General features: G+C 43.2%; 1 protein-coding gene across 1 annotated transcript in view; it reads left to right on the forward strand.

Annotated features, from left to right (window-relative positions):
* CAPN6 (calpain 6) overlaps positions 1 to 18,411 on the forward strand; it is a 72,468-nt gene that overhangs the window by 594 nt on the left and 53,463 nt on the right.

Consider the following 18,411-nt stretch of genomic DNA (forward strand, 5'->3'; position numbering starts at 1 on the left):
TAGGTTGTTGTATTGACAGAAGTATTTCAGCAAAGTGTCGCAGTTCTTAATTGACGTTTGTCTTCCGTACCTCTCACTTCCGAGAGCCTGGTGTATACCCACATAATTGCAATATAAAATCTGAGCTTTAGCTGTCCAATCTACTGTGTCGCCCCACAAGTCGCCTCTTTGGGTTTTTTTCTTCTTTTTTTTTTTTTTTTTTCCCCTCAGTTAGCTATAACCCTTGCAAAAAACACTATAGAAAATTAGATTTTATTAGCCAAATAAGTAGCATCTTCCAGCCTGGAATACTGGAAACAGTATAGGATTATTGTTCATCATTACAGCTCTCCGTATGTTTTCAGAGTAACTTGTGCCTTATTAAAATATATGGGGAAAGGAAATCTCACTGTAGCAAGGGGAAGTTTCTCCAATCTCAGATAGCTGGCTAGTTCATTTGTATGTATAAGCAAATGATTTGCAATTTTTCTTGGAGGAGCAGGTAGGAAAGAGAAGAGCCACAGTCTGCCCAGCAGGAGGTCTATCTGAGGCAGCAAACGGTAGGGCACCAGTGGTGGAGTGGTCTTGTTACACTAAAAAAATGCTGGATATTGCTAACTGCCACCAATGGAATGAGCTGAGAACCCTCATTTATCAGCCCATACCCACTTTCTAGTCAAAGCAAATGAATTAATTTCTGTTCCACGGGGAACTAACTTGTGCTTCCAGAATCAGTTGGTTTGCTCTCTACATAGTGCCAAAAATAAGAGGAAACCATGTGCGTATAGTTGGCTGCCAGGTTACCTTTTTTATTAACCATAAAGCCCAGCTACGTACAGGTCTTAAGAGCTTTGAATGACTTCTGCAGTATAAGACACGATGCTCACAAGCTGCTCCCAGCAAATACTCAACTACACAGATGCGTAGCTGATGGAGAGGGGAGAAGGTGAGTTCCCAAGAGGTGTCTAAGAAAACCTTTGTTCTGTAGTGAACTTGGTACCCTCTTTCTCAGCTGTTTTTCAGAGAGGTTCTGGTGAAATTTAGCAGCAAGTTTTACCCAGAGAGAACGGAGAGTTTTCCTTTCTTGATTGATATTGTCTGTGGTCTCTGCATGGCTATGCTGAAGTTACAAGTCAAAGGCAAAATCCACTGTATAAAACCTCAATTACACACCAGTGATTTCATATTCAAAGTGAACAGCTGTTGTCTGTACACAACCAATAATGCTTATGTCTGTTTGCCACTTTGACTAGCATCTTAACAGGAAAACAAACATGTCATCTGCTTCTAAGTGTGACTAATGTACTAGATGTTTCAGATTTTTAATATTACTTATATTTGGGGTCTTTTAGTTGGTTTGCTGTGAGGTTTTATGCTTCACATATCTTGCGTTTAAAAAGTAGTTCACAGCCATAAGCAAATAATTCAGAAGAACACCAAATCATTCTCAGCTTTGACAACGTAGCTTTCCCTCGGAGAGTGTAATCTGTTCTCATGCTCTGACAAGTGTAATGAAGAGGACAGTGGAAGCCTCTAGCCAGATGTACACAGTGGTTTTACCCTTAAGCATGATGAATTTGTCCTTTACTTCACCCGTATCCACTTCTGGGATTAGGGTTAATCTTCTGGAAGCACAAACTTGGGTGTCTTTTCTTAGAAAACATGATGCCAGTGGCAATGTGGTCTACTTCGTACGCAGCTGGTACTGTTCCCTGTCCTCTGTAACAGGGTATAGCAGACGAGGCTGACCAAGGCAGCACTGTATTTGCCAGGATGACGTTTGTTTTTTCTTCTTTTTTCTCCTGGTTGTGATCATTTCTCTCAGCAGCTTCAATAATGAAATGTTAGCAAGCAGAGCGAAGGTTGCTTTCCTGTTTCTCATTTTAGTTTTCCAAGTAAGACATGAGACTAAAGAATGGGGAGAATGAATTTGGAAAAAATGTAGGCATTCCAAAGTCTTTGGGTTTATTTTTATTTCTGTAGTGCTTTCCTGTTTATTGGAGTCTTTCACCCCCTCCTAGAAGAGGAAGTACCATGCAGCCAGTCATAGCAAGGTCAGAGAAAGCTTTTGTGCTTCCTAAGAGATGTGAAGCAAGAGCTAGTCTCTAGACAAGGATGCCATTTTAGGCCATTCCTTTGTGCTTGTGTTCATTCAAGGCGGTGATCAGTGGTGTGAAGTCTGGTCGAAGGCCAGTAACTAGCATTGTACGCCAGGGTCAATATTTAGTCCAGTCTCGTTCAGCAACCTCAGTAATGAACTGGATGATGATGTAGGGGCATTGGACTAGATGACCTCCAAAGATCTTTTTCAACCTCAGTCACTCTGTGATTCTGTGTGCCATTCTAAAGCTGTGCCTTCCTTGCTCTCCTTCCTTGCTTCAAGATAGAGCAGATTTTGGGGCCCATGTGGGGCTGCTCCTACAGATTTGTGGAGAATAGCTAGAATATTCCAGTCTTACCCTTCTTGGGTGGGAGAGGGAGTTGATGCCTAGGAGGTGGTGGAAGCTGCCTTTGTTCTCATGGTGAGCCTGTTAGAGCATCTTGAGAGGGGCTTGTCTGTGCAGCAGAGCAGAGGTGAGGATCTATTTCCCAGTGTTTGTTTATGGGTTGTCTCTTCTCTGTCCCATGCAACTGTATTGTACTCTACGTTAATTGGCTGAGTGCTTAATTGTGCTTTTAGAGCAACGGGCTCTACAGAGTATTTTCTTTTTTGGGAGGGAAATGGCCTTGCGATATGAGCATAAGGTGAAGGCCAGAACTGTCATCTACCTAGACAGATTCTGAGCAGGCCACTTAGTCATCTTGCCTCACTAACTCACGCAGTAAGTACAGCTGTGCCTCCCCCAGCCACCCCCGAATGTTTATACAGCATCTTGAATGTGAAGGAGCTAAATGGTGATATCCTGGTTCCTGTCCTCCCGCCATCTACACAGGCAGTGGGTAGCCTGTCCAGGTGCTGGTACTTCTATACTAGTGCAAGCAAGCAGCTTTTTGGCTTTAGACAGCCTGTGTAGCTGTCTGAGCAGCTGGGGAGTGCTGCCCAGCACACAGAGCTGGGGGATGCCGCTGCAGTTGCATTTGCTGGTGTTGAAATAAGTACACTTGGGATCTGTGAATCTAAAGCTTTTCTGAGGAGAGGTGAGAGCCGGTATTTTAGTTTCAGATCACAAATATGCTCATACTTTGTTCAGTTACCCAGAATGGTTGGTGGTGGCCAGACAGAGCAAATGCTTAGGAAGGCTATCTGTGTAGTCAAAAGGGTTTTATTCTGCTCTAATGAAAAAAGGAGTATAAGTGAGAGAGAGGAAGAGGTGTAAAGGGTTTCTCCTACTTTGTTTTTGTCCTTGGATCTGCACCTGCAATGTTAAGTATGTTCTGTTTGCTCATTCCAGTCAGACTCACAACGATAGGTCATTAACAATCTGACATTAATTACTTGTTTTGTACTTTTAAAGTCTCTTTGGGAAAGAGGAAAAAAGACAGGGTAGTGTTACTTCTGTGGCACCCCAGTATTAAGAAACTGGCGAACACAAAAGGCACTGTGTAATTACCATGCAGTCTCCCTAGGATGGGGTGACTTTTCAAGGAGAGATGTTACGGAAAGATCATCCAACAAATAAGAGCACTGCATGCCGCTCATGTGCAGTACTGGGTCTCGGTTTCTTGGGGTGCAGTGTGGTATGCAGCTGGCAGGCCAGGCTGATTATACACAAGACCTTAGGTGTGTGTTTGCTGATAATGCTGTATTTCAGTGCTGAGTAATAACCCCAAAGGTCTGACCCCACCTGGGATATCTGATAGAGCTGGCTGAAGCGTGGAATTGGCAAGTTGTAACACAGTTCCATATTTTATTCTGAGTAGAAAAAAGAAAAGTGAACGTGCCAAAAGATCTTCCTAAAGATGAGCTTGGACCTTATTTTGCTGTGTTTCTATATCGCCTTCCTTTGTGACGCTCCCCACACCAGTGATGGGTTATGAAAAGTACCAGTAGTATAAAAATGCCAAATTGTTTTTCACTTCTGAGGAAAAAAGTCTGGAAATATTGGACATGATTTTGTAGAAAAAATCATCTTTGTCAGAGTGACATTTTCTGACAGAATTGTTGACAGATGACACAGGTGTCAGACTGCTGGCTGTGATTTCCCTGGCAGTCAGTGTCTCGTCCCCTGCCCTCCTGGCCTGCTGCAGCCCCGGGGGGGAGAGGGCCTGTCCCCACCAGCCCTTTGGCTGCTCAGCCCAAGGCAGTTTATGAGGACTCGCCTTGCCCAAAGCATTGGATGCTCATAACAGATGTCTGATGTGGGGCAGTCACCACAACTCCCATCACAGGCAGTGAAAAGGCGTTGATGTATTTAGGGTGTGATTCAACTGACATACCTGAGATGTTGGCTTTAGGCTGAGATGAATCATACCCCACAAGTGCCTGGTCTCTGCCAGCCAGAAGTTCAGAGGGTGAATTCATGTGTTTATGCCAACAGTATGAACCTTTGCTGGTGTTTCAGGACATTGGGCTTTGCTAGTATCTCAGTTCCTCTGGCCACTTGTAAAATAATAACTGAGCTGAGCATGACTGTTTCGAAGGTGCAGCATCTTCCAGAGCCCTTCAGTGTGCAGGAAGCCTCCTTGCTGTAGCATGTCTTTATGAGGTACAGCTCTTCCCTCCTTTGCCCCTGACACCACACAGGGAGGTGCTCCCACTGTTCCTGTGCTGTTCCAGGCTGTCACTGAGTATGAGTTGGGGTCAACATATCTCCAGCTTCCTACTGCAGCATCTGCACTTGACCCCCTTGCATGGCATGAGAGTCGAGGTGTGGCCTTCCCTCTTCTGTTTGCTCCACACCATCGCAGAGGGGCAGTGTCTGTGCCTGTTTTGGGGGAAGACATGCAGGGGTTGATCAGAACTGCCCTCGGGCAGAAGGGCTCAGTCTGTGAGCAGGGATTTAAAAATGGCTGATTTTGCACAGCCATTTTCAAGAAGCACTTTTAGAACCTAATGCGGAGCTGAAGGACTCTCCTTTTTAGAACCACCTTCCCCACCCCATCATTTAGATCAAAAGCAGTAATGTAAGGCACAAAACACCTGAAATTTTCTGTGGGGAAAATCTGCTGGCTTGTTAGAAAAAGAGGAAGAAATAATCCCCCTCGTTGGTGGACATTTTTTCTGCCCATTGATATTAGTGTCAAATCTTGCTCTTTCCCTGGAGTTCCATCCCCTCTGCCAGACTGAAGTGGGGTTGGGAGTAGCTGTGTCCTGCCAAGAGGCAGGAGAAGTCTCTTGCCCCCTGCTATCTCTGTTGGCCCTGGGATGTCTTTGGCCACCTGTCCTGGTTAACCCCTTACTGAGGGCAAACATATTTCTGTGTGGTGGTCCTGGTCGTCAGCTTTTAACAACAAGCAGCTCTAGTGAAAACGCCTGGGAGCGACAGCCACTCTGCTGAAGGGCTATTTTGTCTGTCTTTTTTCTAATTAAACCTCGAGTTTGTCTCAATTTTTTCACTGAACACTGACCTTGCAAAAAGTATTAAATCCCAAGGACATCTTTGTCAGCATTAAGCAAATAGCAGTGATCCCCCAACCAGGGCAGGCATCAGTGTGGTGAAAGAGTGGATAAGCTTGCTTCAGAGATAAGCAAGGTTCTTTAGTTATTCATAGAGGAAAATAATAGTCTGATCCTACAGAATGAGAGTCTTATCATGTGCTTTCCTGGTTTCCCTGCTTGACCTTCTGTTTTATAAACTCTGGATTTGCTTTCATCTGCATCTTCTCTTTATGAAAGGGCTATGATTGTACCCTTATGTTCTAGGAAGACAGAGCTGGTTCTTTTTCAGCAAGACAACACAGAAAGTCACTGTGTGACGGTACTGCTGAACTGCTTCCCAAGAAAGCCCTCTTGTGTCCCAGGCCACAGGAAGGACTGTTGCTGTGCTTTATTAAATCCCCGTTAACTCTCTGGTGCCAAAGGTCAGGTATCTGACTGGAAGTGAAGAATTGCATTCTCATGGCCACTGCCTGCCCCGTGATCCTGGGAACTGTATGCCATCGGCCCAATTCACCACTCTTCTCACCAATTTTCCAATGCTTTCAGGAGTGGTTATCACCATGGAAGAGAAAAGGATCAGGAAAGAAGGCACTGTGTTCTGGAATGGTACAGCCATAGGAATAGACAGAACAAGTGTCTCCCCAGCTGCCAAACTGGGGAGTGTGGGATGAGCGTTGGTGACTTATTCAGGGCAGTGTGAGGGACCAAGGTGCCAGAGAACGGGAGCTCCGACGTCTGCACCTACAGGTGTTTCTTGACGGTGGCACTGACTTCTGTTTGTTTCTAACTGGTGGAAAATGATCAGTTGTCTCAGGAGTTAAAACATCATTGTATTTGCTGATTTGAACCTTGGAAACCTCCCCCACCTCTGTACCTGTCTTGGAAGGTTTTCCCTTCTTTGGAAGGCAGAGGAGGCTTGGGGCATGCCTGCCTGAGTACTCAGTCTGTGTTAGCTTTACATATTTTGTACTAATGTTGTTTATTCCACATGTGTTCTCAGTGACAGGATTTGTGGTCACAGTAAGCAGTCCTCCAGAATGTTTAGCAGTATTCCAGTCATAGATTTTGTGGAATGAGTGTCACGAAAGACCTGGCTGTCAGGTGTAAGCATGCCTGTGTTAAATGCCCTTCAAAGATAACGCGTGGCTTCATCATTTGATTCCTCTGTCTCTTCTGTAACTGCATCCCTGCAGTTTAACCCTGCTTTCCAGTTTGACTGTAAACCAGATCAGAGACATCTGCTGATGTTTGGGACTATGTGTCAGAGTCCAGTAATACATGCAGGAGAGGCACTGGGGAGGGAGGTATCCTGGCACTGCGTCTGGATTTGAGCAGTTGCCCAACAGTGCGCTGCAAGAACAGTTTCAGGGCACGGAGCACAGTGACAGTTCATTGCACCCTGAGGTGTCTGCCGGGGTGGGGGGCCTGGGGATAACGCAGAGCTGGAGGAGAGCGGAGATTGAAGGGGAATACCATCAAGTGGCATTACAAAGTGGTGGCAGCTCTTAACAGTACAGCGTAGTTACATTGCTGCCTTCTGTGTGACAAACAGACTTGATTGTAACAGCACCTGTGAATAGTGACACTTCTCTGCTTTGCCAGATTCCCTCCCCACGCCCCCAGTTCCCTTCTGGAGCATAGCTCCTAATGATCACTTTTTCAGATCTGAACATGTTTTTTTTCCTGCCTTCAGCCTCTTCTTTCCAGTTAAAAATATGGAGCCATGCCAGTGCTCTTGCTTAATCAGAATGGAGGTTCATTCCTACCCCCACTCCTCACCCCCTCAAGCTTTGCAGGATCTGATTCTTGTTCTTCTGTGAAAATATGATTTATTCTGCAAAGGCTGCTGACATGTCCTGAAACAGACAAAGTTCTGGTTTTCGTTTTCCTGTCTGTCCAGAATTGTCCACGTTTCTCTGTTGTTGGTGGTTATTGACTCTTGTTGAAGTGCACATGAGCACAACTTGTGAAGCGCTGTGTGCTGTGACATTTGTGTTTGTACTTGAAATACTGGCATGTGTGGAATACGCCTGAATCTAAGAGGTGAGGAAATGTGTTTCAAAGTGTGGTGGTGAGCCTCTGCTTTGAGGGAGCTCATGAATCCTTTTACGTGCCTCATACATATGGAGGCATTGATGGGAATACAAAGATGGTTTCAGATTGTAGGTTGCGTGAGCCACACAGCAGTGTCTTGCAGCTTGCTTATTGTGCTTCTCTGGGACGCATAGAAGAGGACTGTGAAAGACTTGGCCTTGCACTAACATGAAATAAATCTTAACTGGCTGCTTCTTCCTTTTGTCTGTAACATCCTAGATCGTAACGCTGTGGTTGTCCTCCACAGACAGACCAGGTGAGCCTAAGGTACCAACTGTAACCTTCAGTGGGTGACTTTCAGACATTGCACTCTGTTACTGGTGTTGTATGGGGCTCCTAGACAATTACAGGGCTTCCTGGATTATGCCATTTGTCATTTTAACAGGCATTTTTGTATGTTGTAATTAGCTGTGATTACACGAGTGCCATAGCAGGGAGGCTATTTGCCGTTGTTACAAATAGTTTTACTCTACTGTTAAAAGCAGATTTAGCTTGTGATCTTGAGCTCCAACTTGTTCTCAGCTGTGGAAAATATTGTCGGATTGTCTTTGCTAAACATACACGTGTGCATATATAAAGGGAAGGATTGGAGTGCACCCTAATTTTTATAGAAGAGCATAAGCCTTGCAGACTCAGAAGAGGTGTAAAAGGTCATAGGTGAAGTAGGTTCTGGCCTAAGTTTAAACCCTTCATCTTAAATAGGAAAGAAAGAACTAAATGGTAGGAAGCAGACTGCCCTGGAAGATAATCAGAGAGGTTGATGGGAAGGTTTCTGTAACTAATCATGTTATCTAGGTTAAAATCGTGGAGGCGGGAAGAAAACTATAGTCCTCTAGATATGATGCAACATTCTGTTAGTATGGAGGGGGGGTGGGTCAGGGGACAACAACAGGTAGACGGGAAACCACCAGAAGAAAATTATTTTTAAATTATGGTAAGTGATCTTTTCTTTCCTCATTAGCTGTGTACACAATGAACTGTGTACCCTGCAGCCTCCTGCAAATAAGTCTGGCACTGCTGAATTTGATAGTGTTACAGCATCCTCGTGCTTGATCGCACTGAGCCTGGCTGCAGCCATCTGTCATTCTCATGCAGGTGTTGATCTGCAGAGGAGAAGTAGCTGCTTGCCAAGGGCTGCTGCTGTAGCCCCGGCACTGGAAGGAAGGACAGGCTGCTCCTGGGGAGGAAGGGGTTAAATCCAGCCCAGCTGTGGGAGCTCAGATGTTGGCACAGCTCCCAAAGATGCATGTGGCAACACAAAAGCATGCTCTTCATACCCGTTGCCTTAGCAACTGCACACTCAAATGGCAGGCACTGGCAGTTGGATCCGGCAGAAGATGATGCAGTTGCAATTAAGTTTAATTGTCTTCACGTTGTTAAGACTTCATTTTGAGCTGGGGGGAAGGGATGAGGTGATGGGTGAACATTAGTGATATTAACAATGAACTGCCACCCATCTGAGATTCTGGCACAGACAGGACTTCATCATGCTGTGTGTTTCTTTAAGGGTAAAATTAATGCTGGCACTTGGCTTCTGAACCTTGTTTTTTGCTGGAGAGGCTAAAAACTCTGCCTCGAGCTTCATTTGCTTAGTGAATGTAGATTTAGTGGAGTTAGCAATTTTCTGTACATCTTGGCTATCGCTGTTCTTGCATCCTGGTGATCCACAGCCAGGAACAGTCAGGTTTACAACTGTGGAACTGGGCTACTAGAAGGAGTGTCCAAAAGTGGAGGGCAAGGTCTTTCAAATCCAGGTCAAAACAAGTCTTGGCCTTACTGTACGGCTGTAATTCTGGATCAGCTGTATTCAGAATCTGCTTTCTGGTTGTCTTTTTTGGTATAATCAGTTGGTTTGGGTTATTGGTTATTTTCACCACCAGCTGGAAATGTTGAAGAGGGGTGGTTGCCGCCTGGTTTTGCCCTGGTGTGCTGAGACAGAGGTGGTCAACTATGATTTGATGCATGAGAGGTACATGTGAATCCACTGAAATTCAATATATTATAAAGCACTTAGCAACACCCTGGCATTTCCTCAGTACGTTGAGACTGATGCTTCCCATGCTTTTCAAGCACAGCAACACTTAACCAGTCGTTGCTTAAAATGGTTCATGCAACTGGGTTTATTTGCTCTCAGTTGCAAGGTCCTGCTCTTGTCTCCAGCTGCATTTCAGAAATGGTTTTCAAGCCAACTGAATGTTCATGACAAGTCTAAGCAATAAGGCCTTTTACTCATGGGACTTCAGTGATGTGAAGGACCAGGTAAATGTGGCATGCTAAAACCACAAGAGAAATAGCATCAGGAAGTACTGTCTTGGATACTTTTTCTGCTCCTGGAGAAAGCATAAATACTAAACCGTCTGTCTGTATTTTGAAGAGGATATTGAAATCCAGAAGTTACAGAAATAGTAAGGATAGGGGTGAATCTAGATTTAGCATTTGGTTTAGATGTTAATAATTTCATCTACTGATTTGTACCTGAAGAGAATTTTGGTTTATGGGTATGAGAAGAGTATTAGTATGTTAAAGCGGAGGTGTTCTGTGCACACAAGACAGACTCAGCGAAATGCTGTGAAAGGTATGTTGCTGTGCTTCTGCATATGCCCCTTTCCTTATGTGAGCGCATCGCATTTAGGTTGGTTGGCTGGGAGGCTGAATACGTGCGGTTGTAATGGTGCTTTCTGTTCTGATATGGAATCAAAATGGACCTGCTGAGATTTTTCAAGGAATTAAAAACATGAGCACAAGCAGGCAAGCAACTCTCTCCATTCCACCATAACTCAGTGCTTTAAAGTGCTGCATGGGATCTTATGGATCAGATCTTCCTTTTGTTGCTTCTCATGCTTTTCACCAGCAAATTGAGCATTTGTGGGAATTGTCTGGGTGCCTGGAATATAATGGGGTGGGAATATCTGTAACTTGTGGCTGTAATGTGGATTACAAAAACTTTACTGCTGGAAATAATGGAAAAAAACCTACTCTTATTAATTGTGTACCTTTCTTGTTCCTACAACAATAAAGTCTTATCAAATTATGTTAACTAGCTGTAAATTTAAAGATGACACTTATGAAGGACTGGGATGAGTTGATGACTGAAAAACAGGCTGAGTGATCGGACATTGGCAGCTTCAAATTTACTGCCATGGTTAGAGAGCATATAGAAAATGAGAATTAAATGGATCTTGATATAATTTTATTTTAATATTTAGTGTATTTTTAAAGAAGCTATTTAAATAAAATACATCAAGGCTTGAATAATTACACTGTGGAATAATATAGATTGGTTCTTGCATCAGTGAAGAAAAAAGTGAGTTATTACTTTATAATTCACTTTCCTGTCATCTTATGTTGTCAATTATAATAGTGACAACCGAAATACAGTGATAAACCTAAATAACTATGCTAATAACTTAAATACTTGCATTACATACTAATCTGCAGAGATCAAAGAAGTAACTGGAATCTGTTGGAACTGGAGTTCTTGTTCTAGCAACCTGGAATATACATTTTCATATAGAGGATCATAATAGAAGAACATTGTCATTATTACTGCTACCCTAATATGATCTGGTTATAATTTAAAAAGTGATAATAGTTAATTAATTAGTTAATTTCATTAATAAAATTAATTAATAAATGTAATCCTGGCTATTCCAAGTAATTGGTCTTTTGAGGAGTGAACACTTGGGAAAAAAGGAGGTGGGAATATTCAGTTGAAATTTTAATATTTTTTTTGTATGTTGCAACTTTCCCCCAAATACACCAATAAAAATTAAATGTTTCTTGAAATTTTTTCTTGGAGGCAAGGAAACATTTTCCAGCTACTAAAGGGACTTGCCTTGCTGATCTTCTAAGGTACTTGGAACAGCATGTTCTGGTGGTGTCCAGCCAAGTAATTCCCCGAGAACATTGTGGGCTTTGTTTTGTTTCTTTCTTTCTTTCCTCCATTATTATTTTCCTCTAAGGTTTTGAGGTGGTTTTTTTGCTTTGGGTTTTTTTTTTCACTGATCATGTTCTGAAAAGAAAATGCCTTCTCCCTTTGCAAGAGAACACACCTTCACGTGTTCCTCCCCTCCCTGTCTCCTCTCTATCACTGCTCTTGTGTCTTCCTTCTGGTATTGTTTGCAGAAATAAAGGAAGCAAACTGTCCAGGCAAATCATCCAAACTGCTGTTGTTTGTGGTGGTATAGCTGATGATCTAGATATTCTGAGAGTCATGCTGGGCTTTTCCAGCCCTTTTCTTCTAGTATCTGTGCTTCAAGACCTACTTCTAGGATGTGATCAACATAATAATAATGCTGCCTTGCACAATAAACGGATCTGATGTGGCGAGGGTATTGGAGCATGTGTGTTTTGAGCTCTTGTTATGGTGATCTGCTTTGAGTTTAAGGGAAAGGGGTGCTTCCCTCAGGAGGAAGGAGATAAACCACCGAATTAGTGTTACCCTTTTCAGGCAGAAGAGTGCCCAGACTGGGTGTTCCTGACTTTCATCAAGATGCTGTTGCTTCTGTATCTGGGATGTGCTGTGTCCACCTACTTTAGAAATCAGGCAGATAGAGCTGGTAGCCAAAGTGAATTGAGAGCAGAGGGAAAGACCAGAGCCAGTGTGGTGCCCTGGCAAATGAGGGTAGGGAGCTACACGCAGCTGTTTCATACAGTCCATTGCTCTTACTTGGCTGAGAAATGGCAAAGGTGGGGGTTTTCTGGGGAGTGTGCTTGTGTGTTTCACAGCTGGGAGGAGGTGGGGTTTTTTCCCAGCTGTCTAGAAAAGGGAGAAACAAACAGGAGCATTTTTGTTCCATTAGACATGTAAAACATAGTTGACAGCTCACAATATCTGAAAGCACCCTGAGGAAACAGGGAGATTCCAAAGGAGGCACTGAAGAGCATACAATTTCGTCTCCTGTGTTTAAGGTGAACGTTATTATTCATCTGTTCTCGTTAGCTCGTCTCTTACAGAGTCAAGTCCTGTAGAGCAAAGGGAAGGGCCTTTATTACCAGAGTACAAGACAGCTCCACAAGATATCCCTCCTCAAGCACTTGAAGGGCACGTTACATTGATCGCAGTAAAAGGGGAGCAGACTGGGTGGGAGAGCAGCCTCAGTCGAAGTGCCCAGGCTGTGGCCGCTGTGCTAGTTCATGCTCAACATGACACTGATCCTTTCACAGTGGCTGTGACATGCTCTGCCGCAAGTCCTGCCGCCTCTTCCAGCCGGTGCTCTGATTGGAGTTTACTGTCAGAGGTTTGGGCTCGAAAATGTGAGTTGACTTTGTCTGCAGATTTGGCCTGTTGTTATTCTGAAGTAACCCCTCTCACCCAAACGTCAAAGTAATAATCAACAGGCTTGTCTCTGGAAGTTTGCTGTGCATTGGACCCTGCAAGAATGCTGTTAACATTATAACGTAACAGAATGTTAATGTTAACATTAACAAAATAACAAATATTTTGTATTTGATAGCATTTTGCTAGAGAGAGAATTTTAAAGGTGAAGCAATATAAACTTCATATACCTGCACATTTTCAGGATAAAGACCCAGCAACCTGAAGTCTTGATTCACTTGCAATAGCATTCCACCTGTGACAACACCAACCCAATCTATATTATAAATATGAAGCCTATATGACAGGCTGTGCGTGCCAGAGTCGTCATGCACTAAGAAGTTTTGTGTCTGGTCCCAATGACTGTTAATAACTGTACGTGCTTCACACTCACAGGTCCCCACCCAGAGCAGCCAGGCATGGATGTGCTCACGTGGGCATCTGATGGGAATTTGGGAAGCAGAATGGTGCAGTGGGAAGAAGCAGTGCTTTGAACTTGAACCAGGGCAAATCTGTGGGATATTGAAGACAGACAGAGACCCAAAATCTGTACTATAAAACTTGGGTGGTGTTAGCTTTATAAGGGGGATTAAAATTTTTTTGCTCATTGAGGTGAGTCAGTGTTTGTGTGTGCAGAGAGTAGTGATGGGAAAATAGTGTCATTCCAGATGGACAGTACAGCCATCTGCTTTTCTAGAAGATGGGTCCAGGAAGCATTGAGAAGTTACTGGACACAGCAAACGTCAGATGTAAAGGGCTGCCGCAGATGTGCTGTTAAGTGCTTTCTTTCCTACTTGTTTTGTTCCTGTAGTGAGGAAGTGAGCAGAGCTGTGTGTGGTGCCCTGAGGACTGCTCTCATATAGCCAAACAAACAAGTAGGGATCTCTTAACTCCCTTAATCCATTCTGGCAGTTATTGCTGGCAGTGGCTGGAATTCAGGTCTCAGAGGGTTATGTACAGCTGTGTGACCCTCTTGTCCATGTCCCAGTTTCCTAGATCAGAATCTGCAGTTCAGATCAAGGCTGAGGTGTGCTGGGGAGTTCAGCGTGCTGTAGCTCAGCCATGCTCTAAATAAGAAGCCCTGAAAACTTCGTGGCATTTCATACAGGTGGGCTCCATTTATATGTTTGAGAAGGTTATTAGAAATAGGAACAGGAACTCTGCTTTGTTCTAGGTTTTTGTGTTTCTCCTCACCTTTCTGCAGCAGACTGGTGATGCCTGACTCTGGCAGCATGCTGAGCTCCGAAGAGACCTTGATTGTGCTTCTGTGTGTTAAGCAATTTGAAAAATGAAAACTTGGAAGAACCTAGTGCTCCAGAACCTGGGAGGGGAGGTCCTTACTACTTTTTTTTTTTTTTTTTTTTTTTTTGAGATGGGTGTTTAATTTAAGTGCTATTCAAACTGAAACAGATACTGTTTTATTCTCCTAAGTATGTTATTTTTGAAAGCATCCTGTTCTAAACAATGGGAATTTAGGAACTTTAGCTTGATTCACTCTCATTCCCATCAGTGATATAATGAGGTGCACCTCAATAATAATGCCCTGGGTTTTGGTGTGAAACCCTGGCCCCTTTCAAAGCCTTAGGATTTTTGCTGTGGTCTGGACTATCACCTTGCCTTTCCCCCAGTGGGATATGGGAGGCATCATGAAAACATTGTTTGATATGTTTCCATCTTAGCTTGTGACTGGATAAACCGTTCCTCCCAAAAAATTCTTAATGTTTTCATCTGAGGAAGTTGTGACATGTTTCTTCAGGAATTGCCAAAATATTCCTGAAATGGAGCGGTGGCTCACCCTTATTTTATTAATTCCATCATTTTATTTTTATTTTGCCTGGAAAATGTTGTTAGGATGGAGCTTACCCAGAAGAAGACATGAGCAAGGAACTACAAAGCCTTCAGCCGTCAGCAAATACCTCATGTCTAACATCTCCATTACAGTCTGGTGACTGAGTAGACCCTGTATGACATGAACTTGATGGCTCAATCTTGTTTCTGGTGTTACTTCAGAAAATTCTTTGTTCTTTGTGGTGCCTTTCTATGTTGGATGTGTCATGACAGGAAGAAAAAAACCCACAGTGGCACCTTGCCAACATCTCTGCCCTCCCTCCTCCAGAAAGCTTGCTGAAGAGCTGGGAGTGTAGTGGATGTTCTAATATGCAGCTGCATCCTTCCTCCCCCTTGTCTCACAGGTACCAGGGCAGCGTGGGGCACAGATTCCCTTTTTTTGTGGTGATATACTTAGATACACTCACCTTTCAATGAGTGTTGCATTTATTTAAACATGATGGAGAGAGGCAGTGTTTTGAAAGTGCCATCTTTGTCAACAGCATTATTCACCCAAGTCTTCCAGGCATATAATTATGAGCAAACATTTGTAAATGACGTGCACACTTGCCAAGCAGGCAGCTCTCCAGATACCAGTATTTTGTTATCTTCTCTCTTGGAAGTTTTTCCAGTTTATATTTCCCTCCTTCAGATTGGATGGAGGCTTTCTTATGTCATTGCGGTTGTTTCCTCTAAAAAAAACGACAAACTAAATGACCTCAATGTCATTTCTAGAACATAAACAGTACAATTCCAAGGTTCTGAATGTTTCTTTAAAATGTCAGGTTTTATTTAGCTGGTTCAATTGTTATTAGATGAAAATTGGTTTCTCAGAGAGTCAGCTTTTATTTGTCCTGAGGCAATGCAATGATGATAAGAATGACACGATAAAATTTATTTTTAGCCTATAAAACAAAATGCCAAAGGATCACATCTTCAGCTAGCGTAAGTCGTCTTACAGTAATTGTTAGTTCATTGATTCAGTCTTCTTAAAGAATTAAATGTCTGGCTTCTCTGAAGGAAAAATTATAGCCCAAACATGCCAGTTGCAAAGGAAATGAAGGTTCTGTTCTGTCAGCAATCTTCCCAAGAGTGGAAAGCATCCACATCCAAAAAATGCTTTGTGTGTTATGAGCTTTATCCTTTTCTTATTTTATTTCCATATTTAAAAGGGTATTTGGCATGAGTAAAGTCCTGTAATTTGAGGTTTTGTAAGCCATTATATCTTAGATTTGCAAAATAATTTGTTTGAATTTCATGCTGTTTCACTGTGATTTAAATGATATTTCTTTCAAGTTTAACTCTATTTAAAAATTAAATAAAGATGTGTCTTTTCCTGGCTAAAAAGAAGCTTTTAACACTTCTTCGCAGCTGAAAGAACATTTTAGAACTGCTGTCTTGCCTGTGTATGGCATTATTTCTAGCTTAATCACAAAGACTAAAACATCAATTTGAATCTTTTCAAGTTTGCTGAAAATAAAATGTTCTTTCTCAGGAAAATGCACTGTCTTTGTTAAAAGCAAATGTTATCTTTGTATTTTATACACTGAACTTTGGCCAGTGTTGCAGGTGTCAGACGCCATCTTGACTGGTGCATCAGGAAATGGAGTCTTTGTTCTTGGAGACATTCAGAAGCCATCTGGGCACTGTTCTGGGCAGCCTGCTCTAGTTGACCCAGCCGAGACAAGGTGACTTCCAGAGGTCCTTTCCAACACCAACCCCCTTCTGTGATCAGAGAGAGGAGAGTTGGGCTGGGGGGATTTCAGTGCAGAGCCTAATGAGCATGCAGTTAGTATGGGGTCTGGGTCCCCCTTGTCGGGTTGGATAATGAATGTCCATGAGGTCCCCTTGTTGAGGCCAGTTGGTCTTGTGTGTGCGGTTATCCATATGCATATATTTATATAGTACATGTATGTACATACGTCTGTACTTGCTCTTTGAGTTGGGAGGGCAGGCCCTACTTCTTATATTTGCTCCTCAAATGCAGAATACCTTTATCCTCTTTAGAGGCTCACAAAATCCTCAAAAATCCATTCCCTAACTCCCACATCTGTTTCACCAGAAATAATGAAACATACAGCTTTATGCAGACGCATGTTTCTTTGGCTGCAACATTTGGGTGGAAAAATGGCCCTAGAAAAGAGCAGAACTGGCTTCATTAACTGAAAAAGCCTCCGGGACTGGGCCTGTCTAATAAAGAGTGTCTGTGCTGTATAAAGTGCATCGAGGTCTGAGCTGTGCTTGGAGACTGCCCTTTCTAGTCTGATACAGTGAAGAAATAATCAAAACAGAGGGTTTTTTTCCCCAAGACTATACCAAACCTTCAGTCCTGTGATGGTGAGCAAAAAATTAAAATCTCATTTAGTAATGATCTAGCTGTGGGCTGAGCTTTGGTCTGAACGTTAGTTTTATTGCTGCTTCAGCCTTACCAGGTAAAAGGTACCTACAGGTACGTGCCTGTGGGACTGGTGAAGAACATGAATGCAGGGCTTTGCTCTGCTCTCCCTTGGTCACTAGGATAACCCTTCAGGTAATTGGATCCATTTGCAAAGGCTTTGTGCGGAGCTCATCTTGCTGTACTTTTTGTGCATGGTCATTGCTGTCTGTTTTCTCCTCTCTTCAGATAAAGGGGCATTTAAGCCTTAGACATCTATTTTTCCTCCCTCAATGGAGATGTGAATGCAGTGCCTCATCCTCTGGCCTCTTCTCCCTCCTCTTTCGCTCACTGACTCTCTTTTCCACAAATGAAAGTTCTCAGAAGTGACAGTTGTCTAAAAGCTGCTTTCACGTTTGGGCACATGATCTTAACTGGTAAAACAGCTACTGTCTGGACTATAAGAGGAATAATTCAAATTTAATCCAACCATTTGAAATGTAATCCAAGCATGGCATTTCTCATCCCTAGACTTTAATGGGCTTTCTCTGTTTCTAAAGACATGACGAATCATGAACAAAACTGAAGCGTTATCTGTCTATGGATAGAGTGGATTGAGGGGCCTTGCACCTCTGCTTGTATAGAGTGACATCGCTCCTTCAGCTTAGCTTAAGTGGTGATGAGAGTCATCACACATCATCATCATGGCTGAGAATCGGGCCTGCATCACTGCGTTCGAATAGAGTGAAAACTATAGATGCTAAGGGGGATGGTGTGCTTGGAAGAGACAGGGACACCACGCTAAGTTACTTCTGCAGACATTCCGAAATCTGGAAAAAAAAATGAAAAATAAAAATCCCCTCTAAAGGACATAATGGCTGCACTGTAAATAGTGAAGCGGCCTGTGTGCTGAGCACTAGCAGGGAGGTTACTTTGTGGAGACACAAATGAGCCAGAATGATTTCAGTGTCCCTGGTGGGATTTAGAGTTCCAGCTGGCTGAGGTGGTTTTCCTGGTACATCACAAAGAAATTAAACCTGGCAGGAGAGGAGCAGTGCAGGAACGGGAGTGGTTCTCCAGCACTTAGAGTTGGAGCACTCTGCTCTAAGACTAGCTGGAATTTGATGTGTGGTCAGGTTCATGTTTGAGTTACCTACACCTCTCAAGCTTCTCTTCCTGCAAGACCAGCAGACTTGTTTCTCACCATAGAAGACCTTGGGAGGTTTCTGTCTTCTCAGACAACGGGAGGCTTGACGTTCTCACAGCAATTCCTGTACGTTC

This window comes from Falco cherrug, chromosome 15 (assembly GCF_023634085.1).
Source record: "Falco cherrug isolate bFalChe1 chromosome 15, bFalChe1.pri, whole genome shotgun sequence".
Classification (NCBI taxonomy): Eukaryota; Metazoa; Chordata; class Aves; order Falconiformes; family Falconidae; genus Falco; species Falco cherrug.